General features: G+C 39.4%; 1 protein-coding gene across 2 annotated transcripts in view; it reads left to right on the top strand.

Annotated features, from left to right (window-relative positions):
* Window positions 1-5047: 5047 nt before the first annotated feature.
* LOC307040315 (sodium-coupled neutral amino acid transporter 3-like) overlaps window positions 5048-14821 on the top strand; it is a 32961-nt gene continuing 23187 nt past the window's right edge. The window contains exon 1 of one of the 2 annotated variants that reach the window (XM_079683027.1): window positions 5048-5564. The gene's annotated coding sequence lies outside the window, so the exon portion shown is untranslated. The remainder of the gene's footprint in view (window positions 5565-14821) is intronic. The other variant, XM_079683026.1, reaches the window with a different exon arrangement.

Here is a 14821-nt window from a genome sequence, read left to right as displayed (position 1 = left end):
AAGGTGCATTGCTCCTTTGGGCCTCAATGTTTCTCCTCCCTCCTGGATTGGCTAGGCTGCTCCTTCAGGGAATTCTTCCCGCAGAGAGAAATAATGCTCAGGACTTATCTCGAGCGTGTGCGTGCATGCGCATGTGTGTTACAGAGCAGGCTCTTTGATTGCAAAAGAGGCAATGGATGGGCAGGTGGCCCAAGTATGTGTTTATGTGTGTAGGAGAGTGAATTTCTTCTGTAAAAACGTTGTCAGCTGATTGAAGTCTGAAGAGAATAACAAACATCCTCCTCCTGGTTTGACAGATGTCTCCTCTTGATAAATGCTTCAGAAACTCCCAGATTACTCTAGTTTATCACGTCATTATGTAAGATTTAAACTTGCTGACACTATGCAGCTTTCTTTTTTATTGATTTGTCTCATTGCCTGCTGGTGTTGACGTGAAAATAAAAACTTCTTCAAAATGAAATAAAACAATGTTTTCCATAGTGATGCTCTCAGTCAACTCAAACGGATGCATTACATTGGATCCTAAAGGTCCTTCAGGAAAAACAAAACAGCTATGAGCTTCTTTAAATAAAAAAAGATCCATGTCCAACCTTACTGACCATTGATTATGAGCATGTTGTTAAAGTGGCCTGTGGGTGTATTTTTATCATAGTGATATCATGATGAAACTTGATATAGTCTAAGATTTTGGATATATCAATATTTCATAAGTGTTGTATTTTCTTCTGTTTAAAGGCTGCATACACGTAAAGTCATGTCATTTTCTCAATAGGTACATCTTGCTAGTACCGGGTTGGACCCATTTTGCCCTCAGAACTGCCTTGGTTCTTGGTGGCATAGACTCAACAAGGTGCTGGAAACATTCCTCCAAGATTTTGGTCCATATTAGCATGATCGCATCACGCAGTTGCATTATCTGTGATGCGAATCTCTCGTTCCACCACATCCAAACTGTGCTCTATAGGATTTGGATCATTGTCATGCTAAAGTAACCAGTTTTAGATGATTTGAGCTTTGTGACATGAGAAGATGGGTACACTGTGGTTATTAAGGGATGGACATGGTCAGCAACAATACTCAGGTAGGCTGTGGCGTTTAAGCGATGCTCAATTGCGGCTAAGGGGCCCAAAGTATGCCAATATAATATCCAACACCACCACCACCAGCACCAGCCTAAATTTCCCTTTTTCTGACCATTCTCTGTAACCCCTAGAGATGGTTGTGCAGGAAAATCCAAGTAGGTCAGCAGTTTCTGAAATACTCAAACAAGCCCGCCTGGCACTAACAACCATAACGCGTTCAAAGTCACTTAAATCACCTTTCTTCCCCATTCTGATGCTCTGTTTGAACTTCACCAGGCCGTCTTGACCATGTCTACATGCCTAAATGCACTGAGTTGCTGTCATCTGATTGGCTGATCACATATTTGTGTTACCAAACAGATGAACCGCTATACCTAATAAGGTGGGCAGTGAGTGTATATTGCCCAGCCCTAACCTATAACCAACATAGATTGAAACCAATATTGATAACATTGAATACAATTTAACAATTACATTAATATTGACATTTGATATGGATCTGATTATTCTCAGCCTTCTTATTTACCAAATGTGTTGATAAATAACCAAGGGGATAACAGCATGGTGCACTTTAGAGAAGGATGGGGAGCTGGAGAGTTTCCAGAATTTGAAGGATAAATATGATCTGGATAAACATGACTTCTACAGGTACTTACAAATAAGGGACTACTACAAAAAGCAAATTAAAAGAGACTCCTCTGCTGAAGTGAATGGTGTGATTCAAATCATAACTAATTCATACAAAGAAACCAAAAACAGAATCATAACTGCTCTATACAAAGTATTGTCCACAAATAAACATTCAACTAAATATATAAAAGAGATATGGACAACAGAATTTAACACAACCATTTCAGATGATGATTTGCAAAACATGTGGAAGATACATACTGGGGAGGCTGTGGCTCAGTGAGAACTTTGAATCAGGGGATAGCAAGTTCAAACCCCACTGCAGTCAGCATGTCGTTGTGTCCCTGGGCAAGACACTTCACCCCAAATTGCTCCTGTGGGGATTGCCCACAGTATTGAATGTATGTAAGTTGCTTTGGATAAAAGCGTCTAACAAGTGACCTATAATGTAATGTAATACATCAATCATCCACCAATTCACGGATATGGAGGGAATACTCATGGAAAAATGTGATCAGATTGTTTATCACACCTAAGATTCAGAAATACAAATCCTCTCTGCTGGAGAGAATGTGGAGAATCACAGGCCAACCATGCATATATATTTTGGAAATGCCCAAAAATACTTAAGTTCTGGGAATCGATACACAAGGTTTTGCAAAAGATACTGAGTTATGAGGTTCCTATGGACTGCACTACATGGTACTCTATCTGGGCAATTGTACAGAGGAAAATGTTCACTACATAGATAGATATCTTTTTAAAATGCTGTTGATAGCTGGCAAGAAAGACATAACAAAAAAATGGTGAAGGGTGGAGCCTCCTACTATGGAACAGTGGATGCAGATCGTGGAGGAGATTCATATAATGGAAAAAATGACATATCGACTGAGACTGCAAGAAACACAATATGAAGAGATATGGGAGAAATGGTCAATGTTTAAGATTCAAACCAGCGACAACGAATACTGAACTGTTCTGTCAAATGAGAATGTGACTCCCGACTGCATTTTTTTTGTATCTATTGCTGTATTGCATTGTTTATTTAGTTTGGGTTGTTATGTACGTGCACAGCTGTTGTTGTAATAAAATGTCTAAAATGTCAACAAAAAATGTGTTGATAAATACAAACCCCTAACTATTGAGAAGACATGTCATTTTTCTTTAACATCCACAAACGAACACATCCTCAAACTGACTCATCATGCCTGAAGTCCCAGAGGCACCATGTCAAGTTTTGTTAGTGTTAGCTGATGTTCACGCATGGCTATGAGTCCCCTCCACACTCAATTCAGATGGCATTAATAAACCTTTGCCAAACTGCCTATGGTCCTACAGTACATAAAGGCATCACGTGACTGTAACCATCGTTCAGGTAATTGCATAACCACATAATTTCCACAGCACGGCTATTTGTTGCTCATCCACGAGTGGGCCATGTTGCTTTGGATAATAACACAGTGACTTTCATCTCTTCCCCAAATGATGAATGCACACAGAAGATTGGCCTTAATTGAGTTTGATTGCAACATCATCCAGCCGGGCTCAGCAAAAAAAACTGAATGGGTTTGGTGGTCTGTGATAAGATCTTTTCTTCCCGTTTCTCCTAATTATGTAAATGGCGTGGGCTATGGGGCTATGGAGGAAGGATAGGATGCTACAAGTACCTCCACAAAGAGAGAGGGATAAGAATGTAACCAAAATGATTTTCACTCAATGAATGTTAATAGGAATATTGTCGGTAGGTCTGCCAGTAAATTGAAATAACTAATAAACCTTTGGATGGATTGAAATTAAAATTGCACAGACTTTAAACTCCCAAGAGATGAATTGTAATACCGTTGCCTTCAAGCGCCATATTGAGATACAATTTCAGTTTGTCTTATATTTATTTTTTTAGACAATTACGACATACAGTACCTCAACCTCAGATGTGCCTCCTTTTGTGTTTAGAAATATTTAGTAAATGTTCGCAAGCATGACTGTATTGTGATTGTATATTGTATTTATTTAGGTAAGGTTATGTGTTTTTGTGTATAATTGGAATATTATTAGCATACGTACATATTATAAGTATTTCCTGTTTCCCCCATTTCATTGTAGATAACTGTTTTTACTTAAAAGGTTCATAGTTCTCTGACATATAATTATTATGTGTAAGCTAAAATACATTCATTGCTATATTTAATGATTTATTTAGCACCTCTGCCATCTTACTTGCATTGAAGACCTGCTACACCCAGTTTCTATGGTTACGCCTTGCTGTGCACCGCTCTTGGCAGTCAGAAAGTCCTCTGGAGCACTACCAATCACCTTAAAGCTGACAGGTAAGGCAAGGTGAGACTGGTACACATGCACGGTTTAAAGAAAAAAGAACAGGGGGAGTTCATACAACTGAATACAAATGGTGTGCCTCCAGAACCAGTTGCCAGATGTCTTTGCTCTTCACCCTCTCCTCATTAGTTGACAGTGCCTAAACTAGCATACCAACACATTTTCGTGGGGAATAGGAACATCCAGAGGACTATACACTCTTGAAATGAAGCCCGGATTAAAGCATGCACTGAGTCTCTCTTTGAACTATAGCATACATCTGTTGAGCTGCTCTGCTGACCTCCAGGACGCACCAGCCACTTTCTCAGCATCTCTGGCCCTTTCCTCGATGGGTAGCCATTCCCCACTGGGTCAACCTCAGAGCAGATGCTGCGCTTATATGTCCCCAAGGTGAAATGTCCTTAGTTTTCCACAAGGTCAGGTTTACTGCCACAGCTTCAAAGGAAATGGTGGTTGCTGGGTCATTCTGGGGTGAGATGACAGTATGGTATTTGTGGGAGAAAGTGCAGGATGTATCAGCATTGACGAAAAAAGATAAGGCACGTTTTAAAAAAGTACATGTATTATTTGTGTGTTTGTGTGCAGATTGAGTAATTCATGCCATATAAATGAGTCCTTTTCTTATGGAAAATGTGTTTGGCTCTATCTGCCCCCCCCCCCCCCCCCCCCCCATGAATATAGATGAAAGTTCACAGGATTAGGGGACCTGTTCGTATTTTACTGCAGGTGTGTGTGTCATCCTCTCGTTATCGTGGGCTAGAAGAGAGAGAAAAGAGGCTCCGAGCGTATAGTGACATCAAAACGCGCTCCCGCTCATGACCTAGAAATTGAGCGTGCGTATCCTTTGTGCGTAAGCAAACAGTGAGCTTTTGTGGCACATGGTTCAGGCAGCTGTTTACGTTGTTGACGTTGATGCTTGCCAAAAATATAAATTAAATCGATTTTTCAAGAGAGCCCGGGTACGTTTTTTTTCGGGAGACACTCGAGTAGATGAAATAAATGCTAGTGTGTGGTCTCCTCGCGACCACTCAATGTCATAATGCGCGCTCAAGCACGACGATAAACCCGTCAACAAGAAATGCACACGACCCCCTTCACCGTGTGAAAAATAACATGTTAAGAGCAGTGGGCACGAGCCTTTCAACGACCGACGATGACAACGCAGCTTGGGTCATAATTTTCAAACGATTTAAACGGGCGCATGCCAAATAGTAGGGCTCTCGTGACCCTGTGCGCTGGCTTCGCAACAACACACACACAACAATCATTTGATTGGGGGTTCGTTGTGCGTGCGGTAGGCGGAACCTGGGCACTCTTCACATCCCACTTTTGAGAAGATTACGAGGACAATTGTTGTGGGAAACACATTACATTTACGCAGTTTGGAGGGAAGGTGGACGGACGTAGCGGGACAGAGGCAGGACGAAACGCCACGGGAGGAGGCAGACCCATTAGCGAGCAGAGGATAGATCTGTGTGGAGATATTTGGAGTTGGGGGAGGACACTGGCACTTCACTGGTAAGGCACTGAATGCTTCTCGTTGACGAGTATAGCACCCACAATGTCTGAAACTTATCAATGAGCATGTTTTTCACATAGACAGGGACCTTAAAATAAAGAACATTAGGAAAAACGTTCCTTCGTATGTGCAGCATCAGCCTGCTTGCTTAGTCCGACTGTGACATTTAGCCTACACGGGAGTAAAAGTAAGGTCAAGATAACGTTGTTTAGGGTTGTTTCATTCAGGCAAGGTCCTTCGTCGTCAGATAACCATCCATAGAGAGATGCAATATTACTAAGCTCGCTGCACTTGATCTTCATTTGTCTTTTGAGATTCCCTTTACACTCCAAAGACCTCCTTTCTAAGTGATTTCTTCATTCGGGCTTATCTTAGAATCAGCTGGAATAATTTGATACACAACTAAATACATGTTCACTCTGCCCGGAGTGCATCCTCTGATTTGAACAGTGATTCCAGTCATTCCCTCTCACTGCCACGACCCAGTATAGCTCAGTGATCAAATGTAATACTATAATGACAGCATGAGGCATCGTGTGCCCGGATTGTTACCAAATGCTCATGCAGGTGCATTGCACTTCACTTTTGGATTGTCTCTCGTGTTTTTAAGGATGTGGCTGGCAGAAGCATCCACAGCTGACTCACACCACGTCACAGCTAGGCTACAGGTGCTATCAATTCTGAAGGATAAAATAAGGCTTTTGGTATGATATGTCCAACTATGCAAAATAAGCCCTCAAATTAAATACATCTATAGCATTGTGCACAACATGCCATAGACTGGATACAACTCCTAACAGCGGCATGTTTTCTGGAGACACTTTCAGTCAGCAAGGTCCAGTTATTAACTCCTCCACGATGAGTCACCTCAAGGGCTTGTGAGCAGCAGGTGAGACAGTGGCAGACTTGACGGTTTGGAGCTGGTGAGAGCTCATGTCAAGCCCACATGGCCTCTTTCGTTATCATTGAGTGACACAGCTCTCTGCTCATCTCTGGCGTGTGCTGCCTCTCTCCAAACTCCATCCCACAATGAAATCACAGTGTAACAGACTTATCCAGCCTCAGCTTTGAGGCGTGCTGAGTTTTTGATCTGCTGTGAGATTAACGCCTGCATTTGTGTGTTTCAGGCTGTATCCTTGCACACGTGCATGAGAGGGAAAGCAAATGTACATGTTTTTGATCAGGCACATGCGTACACAGCTGGTTATTTGAGTTCAGAATGAAAGGTGCTGTTTCACAAATGTCATCTTATGGCAGGTTGATAACAAAATGTATCGATTGACAAGAAATTAGTAGTGAGCACTATGCAACAAAGGTCATAGCCATCATTCACATCTACTTTAGTGGTTCATGGCCAGCAGAGAATAAGCAAATATCTTCCTTAGTATTTGTTTCTTCTCTTTAAATCTGCAGTTAGTGGATGAGAAGTGTTCATGACTCCTTCTGCTGACTCCCTTTTATCCACCATTAGATGTGACACAGACAGAGATACTCAGTAAGTTCCTATTTGATTTGATCAAAGCCCTATTTCTATTTTAGATATCCTGTAGCAGTATCATCACCCCTTGCTGTTAAATACCAACAAACTATGTGCAATATATGCAATATATACATGCCGTTAATAACTGTGTAATATATACCTGGCTGCTAAACCCTTAGAACGGTTACAAGGTGTGTATTTTGTAAATTGTGTAACTTGCCGCTGTTAAATACCAACCACCTACGTGCAATATGTGCTAGATGTGCAATATATATATATATATATATATATATATATGCCGTTAATAACTAATATTTACCTGGCTGCTAAATCCTAAGAACTGTTACGGGATGTGTATTTTTTTTAAATTATGTAACTATTTTTTATTATATTTTTTTATTATGTCATAACTTAGTACTTTAAAAAGAAATGCATGTCACATATTTAATATATGTAACATTAAGCTGTCTGTGGCTCTTTTCCCTGCTGTAACTACGCAAATGTCCCCTCCGTGGGACTAATAAAGGTATGCTGATTCTGATTCTGATCCTGTATTGATTTACATCTGTAGGAATGAAAAGGAAACATGAAGGGATTGTTCAGCCATGAAGTGCAATGTAGTTCACTGTGAGAAGAAAGGAACACCCTGCTGTGACTTTGTTGATTGTATTAATCTATGAAAGGCCATGATTTTTCTGTCTGGAGTTGAGGTTTCAAAAGGGATTTAATAAAAGCAAACTGAAGAAATTCCTTAAGTTTTTCCTTGTAGTTGTATTGGCACAGTAAAGCGGATGGATTAGAAGGTCTAGGCCTACAGTAAGGTAAATCTACCCTTTTGGCTCAAGTCATTTCACAGTATTTCTACATTTTGAAGAAGAATTGTAGTCCGGATTAGGTCACACCACTTAGAGCTCATCTGACCATTGGATGGTATATACGTAGAAAATGATTTCACTCTCAACACTTTGCTCAATCTACTGCTGATAACTGAACAGCAGAGTCTTACATCAACGTCTTACAGAAACAACTGTTTCATGTAATTGAAACTGCATAATGACCGAAACAATTTTGAAGTGGTCCATGTCTATGAGATGTGAGCAGTTTAAATGAATAGTAATTGTTTAGCTTGATTGATTGATCAGCCACAATACTTAACAACAGTGAACCACTTTTATAGGGCGTTTCTTTTTCATTTCTTCTCCTCATAAGAAAGTCAGAGTAAAGGTTTGGTTGGTGTGATTCTGTCTTGGTTCTTGTTGGTCTCGATTTATTTGCCAAAGACCCTTCAGTAGGACGGAAAGTGTTAAGTCTTACCATTGGGTCAAATTAAACTGCCCAAAAGCTGAAAACAATCTTCCGAGTCTCAGCTATACTTGTATTTTTGCTCATTATCCATCTTTGGCTTATTGTAATCAGCACCTAGTTCTATAAGGGATTTGATGCTTAAGCCTTACATTGATCTGCTTACAGTCGGTGCCCGCTCTGATTGGGATTTGGACGTCCGTGGTGCTGCGGCATGTGACAGAGTCAGCAGTGCAACATCCAGCAGGGTGGTCAAACACTGTGTGAGTTGTACTACCAGCTCAATGAATGCATTCGCCCCCATGATGTACTCTCTTTCTTTTGCTCTCCTCCCATGTGATCAGGAGGAAACAGGAGTGAGCCGAGTGGCAGATGCCAGGAGAGATGGTACTTTGTTTGAGGGCGCATGATTGAGGGAAGACAGAGCTGGCTTAGAAAAGTGTGGTGTTGACAGAGGACGTCTGAATGAAAGGCTGGTTAGCTGAGTGCATCCTGCTGTATTGTTTCTAACCAATACACAACTGGCATACGCTTTCCTCAATGAGGTGATGTCCTTGACTGTGCCACTGCTGAGCTTTATGTTCAGTCCTTAGTCAATCTGCCTGTGAAGCCACAGTGCGAACAAAATCACTGCTGACCATCTGAGGAAGAAAAAATTAATTTGCTTTTATATCAATTCAACATTGCCTGGTTAAACAGGCGGAACTACAATAATTAGTCGATTTATTGACATTTCTTTAATATTCATTGATTTTTTTCAAATCAGCATATGCTACTTTTATAGGTCTTGCATTATGGTTTATTTAATGTTTGTTGTTTTTACTGTTAGTTGGACTAATCAAGACATTTTATCACCTCACCACTTAAGGTGAGGTGATGAATAAGATAATGTGAGTTTCTGATGTTCAAAAGACCGATCAATGAAGCCATGAATTGAGAAAAATTCATTGATACAGATACAAAATAACTGTTGATTAAAGCTCTATAAACTGGCTCTTTCTAAAGCTAGAAGAAGTACAGAAATGTAATATATGTTTTGAAATAGTCCCCATTTCATAGTTTATTGAGACTAGTGACAAATATATATATATTTTTGGTGTATATGTATTGTCGCATTTGTATAAAAAAGAAAGGAAATAATATTTAAAACCATATAAATATATGATCATTTACGTATAGAAAATTATATTGTCCACTGTTCTTTAAAGATATCTCAACAGTAGATCTAAGGGAAGTGTTTTATCTGTTAAATAGGAGTTTTTCAACTCCTACCAAAATATTTGTGTTTACTAATGACCTTTGCTACATTAGTAAATCCGTTCAGCTGCCAAGATTTTCCAAATTAAACTGATTTGGTATTGTCATCCAGAAACTGGTTGGCAGGCAAAACACAGTAGTCTGCTGGCCAGCTTTTAACACTTTTAAATTTCTTGCACACACCTGCAGTATGCAGCAACATTGTGATAACTTATTCATATACAGTATATTCATATAAAAAATTGTTTGTTTTAAAGAAGTACATCTTTACTATTTTGTTTACCCTGACTTGCAGTCTTATTCATCTGGCAGTGAGTTTAATGGCCTTTGCTTTCAGGGCTGTATTTGGCAGCTGTCTGGTGAGAACTGGGCACATTTGATTTGCCATAACCCTGTCAGCATTGTGTTACTATCCAGGCCAGTTCTTACCAGCCTTACTGTACCACCCAGATACAATGAATGGGGTGCATGTGTTGAAACATGTTCTCTTTTTCTTAGAAAACAAAAAAGCATTTGATCTCAGTCATTTACTGCTTTGGCAATAAACCTTAATTTAATCACATGATGACATCGATGTCATCACTTTTTGTATACATTTGTATAAATGTATCAATACCTAACATTGAATATACACCATCTTGGGTATCATTTCCCCCCCAATTCCCATTAGTTCCTTCTGCAAACAATGTGAACACAACATCACTTTGTCATTTTGCAATGATACTGCCCAAAATGTTAGCACCACACTATCTGGCATCTTGTAATAAAATGCGTGTTAGAAAAGTTTTATTGTACTGTATGTGACAAAAGGTGTTTGTTAACAGTTTATTTGCAGTTTTGCACAGCATAGGGTTATAGTGTTTGTACAGAGGAGATGATGGCAGCTCGTCAGCCAGAGAGCTGCAGGGCTGAGATCACTTTCCAGTCAAGTGAATCATTTGTTCTAAATTCACAGTATGTTGTTGAAACAGATGTGGGACTATACAGAATCTGCATAACCCATCATTTATTTTGAAGCAGCTGATCACCTCAAGAGCAACATGACATAAACACCCTCGCTCTAAACAGTTTTTTTGTGATATGTTGAAAGATATCCCCTTTCTTGCCTTTTCAATCTTGATTGGGGTTTTCTCATTCTGTTTAGACACACTTTACTGCTTTTTGGTTTTCTTTTAGATGCCAGGGATTTAATTTGACTGCTTTCAGTGCATAATTATAGCTGCCTTCTGCACCTGGAACAGTGTGTGTGTTATACAACGCCTCAAACATGCACAGCAGGATGGAGCTGCAGATTGATTGTCATCTCAAGCTAATACAGATTATGCTGTATTGTATAACCTTCACACAATTTGCAAGAACCAGTTAAAAAAATTAATATCTCCAAAAGATTGCACTGGAAACGGAAATATAAAAGAAACGACATAAACGTATAAATAAATAAATACATGCAGAAATAAACGGCAGTAATAATATATAAACCCTGTATTTTACTATTTAATAGCACACAACAAAAAGACAACTTTCACTTGGCTAATGCTCTGAATGCAATGTTTTATTGATAAGGCTCAGCTCCTAGCTAATTAATGAACATAAGTCCAGCCCATACAGTCTACTTGTTCTTACGTGTTACCTGTCCCCCTTAGTCTTGTCTTACAGGATATTACTTTTGTCCCCAAGCCCATCCCAGGCTGTTTGTATCGTAATCTGTATCTTGTCTGCACTCTTTAAAAGAAGTCTCAGGACTCTTATGTGGGGTTACATTGCTCCTCTACTGTCCCTTCCTGTCTGTGGGGTTTCCAGAGTCAGCGTTGGGCCAAAGTGACGGAAAGTGTTGTTGGATTCTATAAATAAATCACAATTTTAGTGAGTCACCAGGCTGCACTGCTCCTATGCAGGGTTGTCACAAGACACTAAAGATGATCCTCACTGCTTCACGCCTCACTTTCCATCTAATCCCTCATCTTGTTCGGGTTCCAGACCCACGTAGTATCGCAAACACCTGTCATCTTCCAACTACAGCCTGCCAGTCAGATCTGCAGACAATACAGTACACCGTTGGCCTCTTTGAGTGAGTGAGTGAGTGAGTGAGTGAGTGAGTGAGTGAGTGAGTGAGTGAGTGAGTGAGTGAGTGAGCAAAACAAGCAAGTATATTTCTTGGAAGGGAATTTGCTTCTTTCTCTCCTTGGCCATGAGAATGTTCTGTGTCCTTGTGTGTCATTTGTTGCAAGTTCATATACAACGGACAAGGATAACCACAACACACAACCCATACATTATTAAGGGCTGTGCTGAACTCCAGCTGTTTATGTTCCCTGTCAAATTGCTTTTAAAAAAAGCATTCTCTTTTTATCACGGTTATTTATCACCTTATTTGGAAGGTGGAGAAATTGAGGGACATGACACCAGATTTCCACTCGCTCAAATTGCACCATTTGAGTTAACAGACCCCTAACTGGAATAATTAAGAATGTGTTGACCCTCCTGACTATTGGATAGTGAGTGATAGAGCTCTGTAAATAACAGCCAATCAGATCGGTTGACACTGCTGGTGGTGGGGTGATGGAGGGTCAAGTGGCTGGAATGACAGCAGAGAGAGACAAAATAGGAAATATATCTACAGCTAAGATGATCGTAGGGTGATAGACAGAAGTGAAAACAATGTACATTAAGTGAATAAGTGGCACTCGGATGTGATGTTAAAACTGATTTACATGTTTTTTCTGCATACACTTTTACTAAAAGCTATATTCAATTTAAATAAGGAATTGGATGTGGAGTACAGAACATCTAATAAATGTTTTGTAAAAAAAAGTGCGCAGCCATTTGTGGAACAAATATCACCAACAAACTTAAAGGACATAAAACTGCCCCCCCAAAAAAACATCCCCTACCCACCACACCCCTGTTCACGCCAACTTATTCAACAGTCTAGCATATCTTGGGTAAAGGTAAATAATCCAACCTTTGCAACAAAGATACTAATTGTGCAAACGTTGGATGTTTTTAATTCATACGAAAGCCTTGTTTTTATGTGCATATATACTTTTTTATGTATGCCATGCCGGTCTTTACAGTACTTACACACATCAGCATCCATCCCTTATGAAGACATTCTGGGTTACTAAATCATAAAAGGAGATTTGAGGGGGAAATTATTGCCAAGAAATGTTTCTCTCTGCTTTGAAAATTCTGAATAATCCCGATTATAGGCTCTGTCTGAAACACTTGACTTACTGTGGGATAATACCTTCCACATGAGTGAATATTTAAATGCACTGCCAAGCAGAGACCACTTCCTGCATCCTTTCACAGGCGTGTGTTTCTCACTGTAGCTTATAGGAGTCCTGATTTCTGAGCATCTCAGAAACGGACAAATCTCTTAGTCAGACGTTAATCTCCTATTCTCTATGTTGGTTTATCACAGTGGTCTGTAGCAGGGAGAGAGATGGCCGATCAACAGAGGGAACACACGCCATAAGGCACTGCCTGTGTTCTGTTTAATGAAAGACTCGGAACATGCAGTTTCAATATAACCCTTCTCAATTTGTGGTGAATCTAATGATTTGTTTGATTTACTTACTGGAGGTCAAGTAAAACTCTCAGACATTCTTTGTAGACTTTTTTTATAGATTTTGTGAGAGGCATTTTTCAGGGAAAAGGACGAGCAACAAAAGCATGCCTAAATTCCCTATAGGTTAGCAGGGAGCTCCCGCTTGTATTATTCATTTCAAGGTTCAAGGTTCAAGGTTCTTTATTGTCAAACTAACATAGCTACAGAGTAATTATGTCGTTGAAAATCTTAGGTCACAGAGTTCTCCAACAATGCAACACAATAATACAGATAAGCAGACAATATTAAAGCAATATTAAAGTATATTATATTAAAATAATACAAAAAGAAAAATAGTTCTAAAATAAAGTGAGAAAAAAAAGAGGAATAGTGCAATAAGAGTCTATATACAAGTTTTTGGAATGATATATTAGATAATAGATAGATATTACTAAGTAGCAGATGAATGTTATGACATTTACAAAGAGACCAGTATTCTCATCTAAATACCAGCATAGCTCTGGCCAGATGAGCAGAGCCCTACTTAGCAAGAATGATTGAAAACACTGGTGTGGTTCTGCATAGCCTTAAATAATATCTTAAAAGTTCTTCAACACAAAATAACTCCTTTAAAGTTTAGCCAGATAAAAAAAAAATATATATATAGTGGGTATCAGTTTTGAAAATGTCAAATCTACATTCACTTTTCATTTTTTGGTATCACAAATACTAAGCTTCCCATGAACCTGAATCTGCATTGCTTTGGAGAAGAGGATTGTCCAAGATGCAACTCAGAGCTTTAGACAAAAATGCTTAGCTGTTTGGTTTGGGTGTGAGCAAAACATTGCACTGTAGTCAATGTACCTACATTTCACCCAAATCACTAATTGAAGCGATTTTAGCACCATGTAAAATAAAAGGTTGCATGTCCTTTGTGTCGTAGGTAAGCAGGATATCTCAGATATGTACAACAATACAGAGATGTGTGACTCTACACTGTTCTGTAGCTGTTTCATGTGTTTCATTCAGCCAACAACAGCATACCCTTGTTCAGTAATTACACTGCATATGTCTTTGTAAGTGTGTTTGGCTTCATTTGTATTTATGTTCACTCTCATGTGAAGAACCAGAATACAGGCAGATGGTTGTTGGATGCGTTTCCTGTTTATTTCAGGCAGCTACAGTGCTCAGTGGAACATGCAGTTAAACACAGCTTTAAGTGTGACATGACATGGGGGCTACAGTGAGGGTATCCTTTAGAGCTATTCTTATACAGATGCAGGAGTATAGAGTAACCTGATCAGTTTGATCCTGACTTCCTGCTTGAGAGAGAGAGAGGGACCCTAATCTGATCAACTCTAATATCCTGCTGTCAGAGGTTCCAAGTTTAAACTCACTGTTTTCCCATAAAATGTCTCCGACAGATCTATTAGCTGCTCATCAGTGAAATTGTTGGCATGTGTAATCTTTTAATCTACTGTAAATCTTTTCCTGTTCATGGACAGAAAGGGAGGATGAGGAATTAGCTTTAGATGATAGAACCATGAAAAATCCTGCTGAAAATGAGTTTTATTTTTCATTTTCATTTCATTGCTGCGATGAGAGAGTTTTGATTTCTTTCAAAAGTCATTTAAAACAGTTCAGCTCTGCTATTAGCATATGCATAG

This window comes from Notothenia rossii (assembly GCF_949606895.1).
Source record: "Notothenia rossii genome assembly, chromosome: 5".
In the NCBI taxonomy this organism is placed as follows: Eukaryota; Metazoa; Chordata; class Actinopteri; order Perciformes; family Nototheniidae; genus Notothenia; species Notothenia rossii.
The sequence above is the reverse complement of the archived record's forward strand: the minus strand, read 5'-3'. Positions and strand labels throughout refer to the sequence as shown.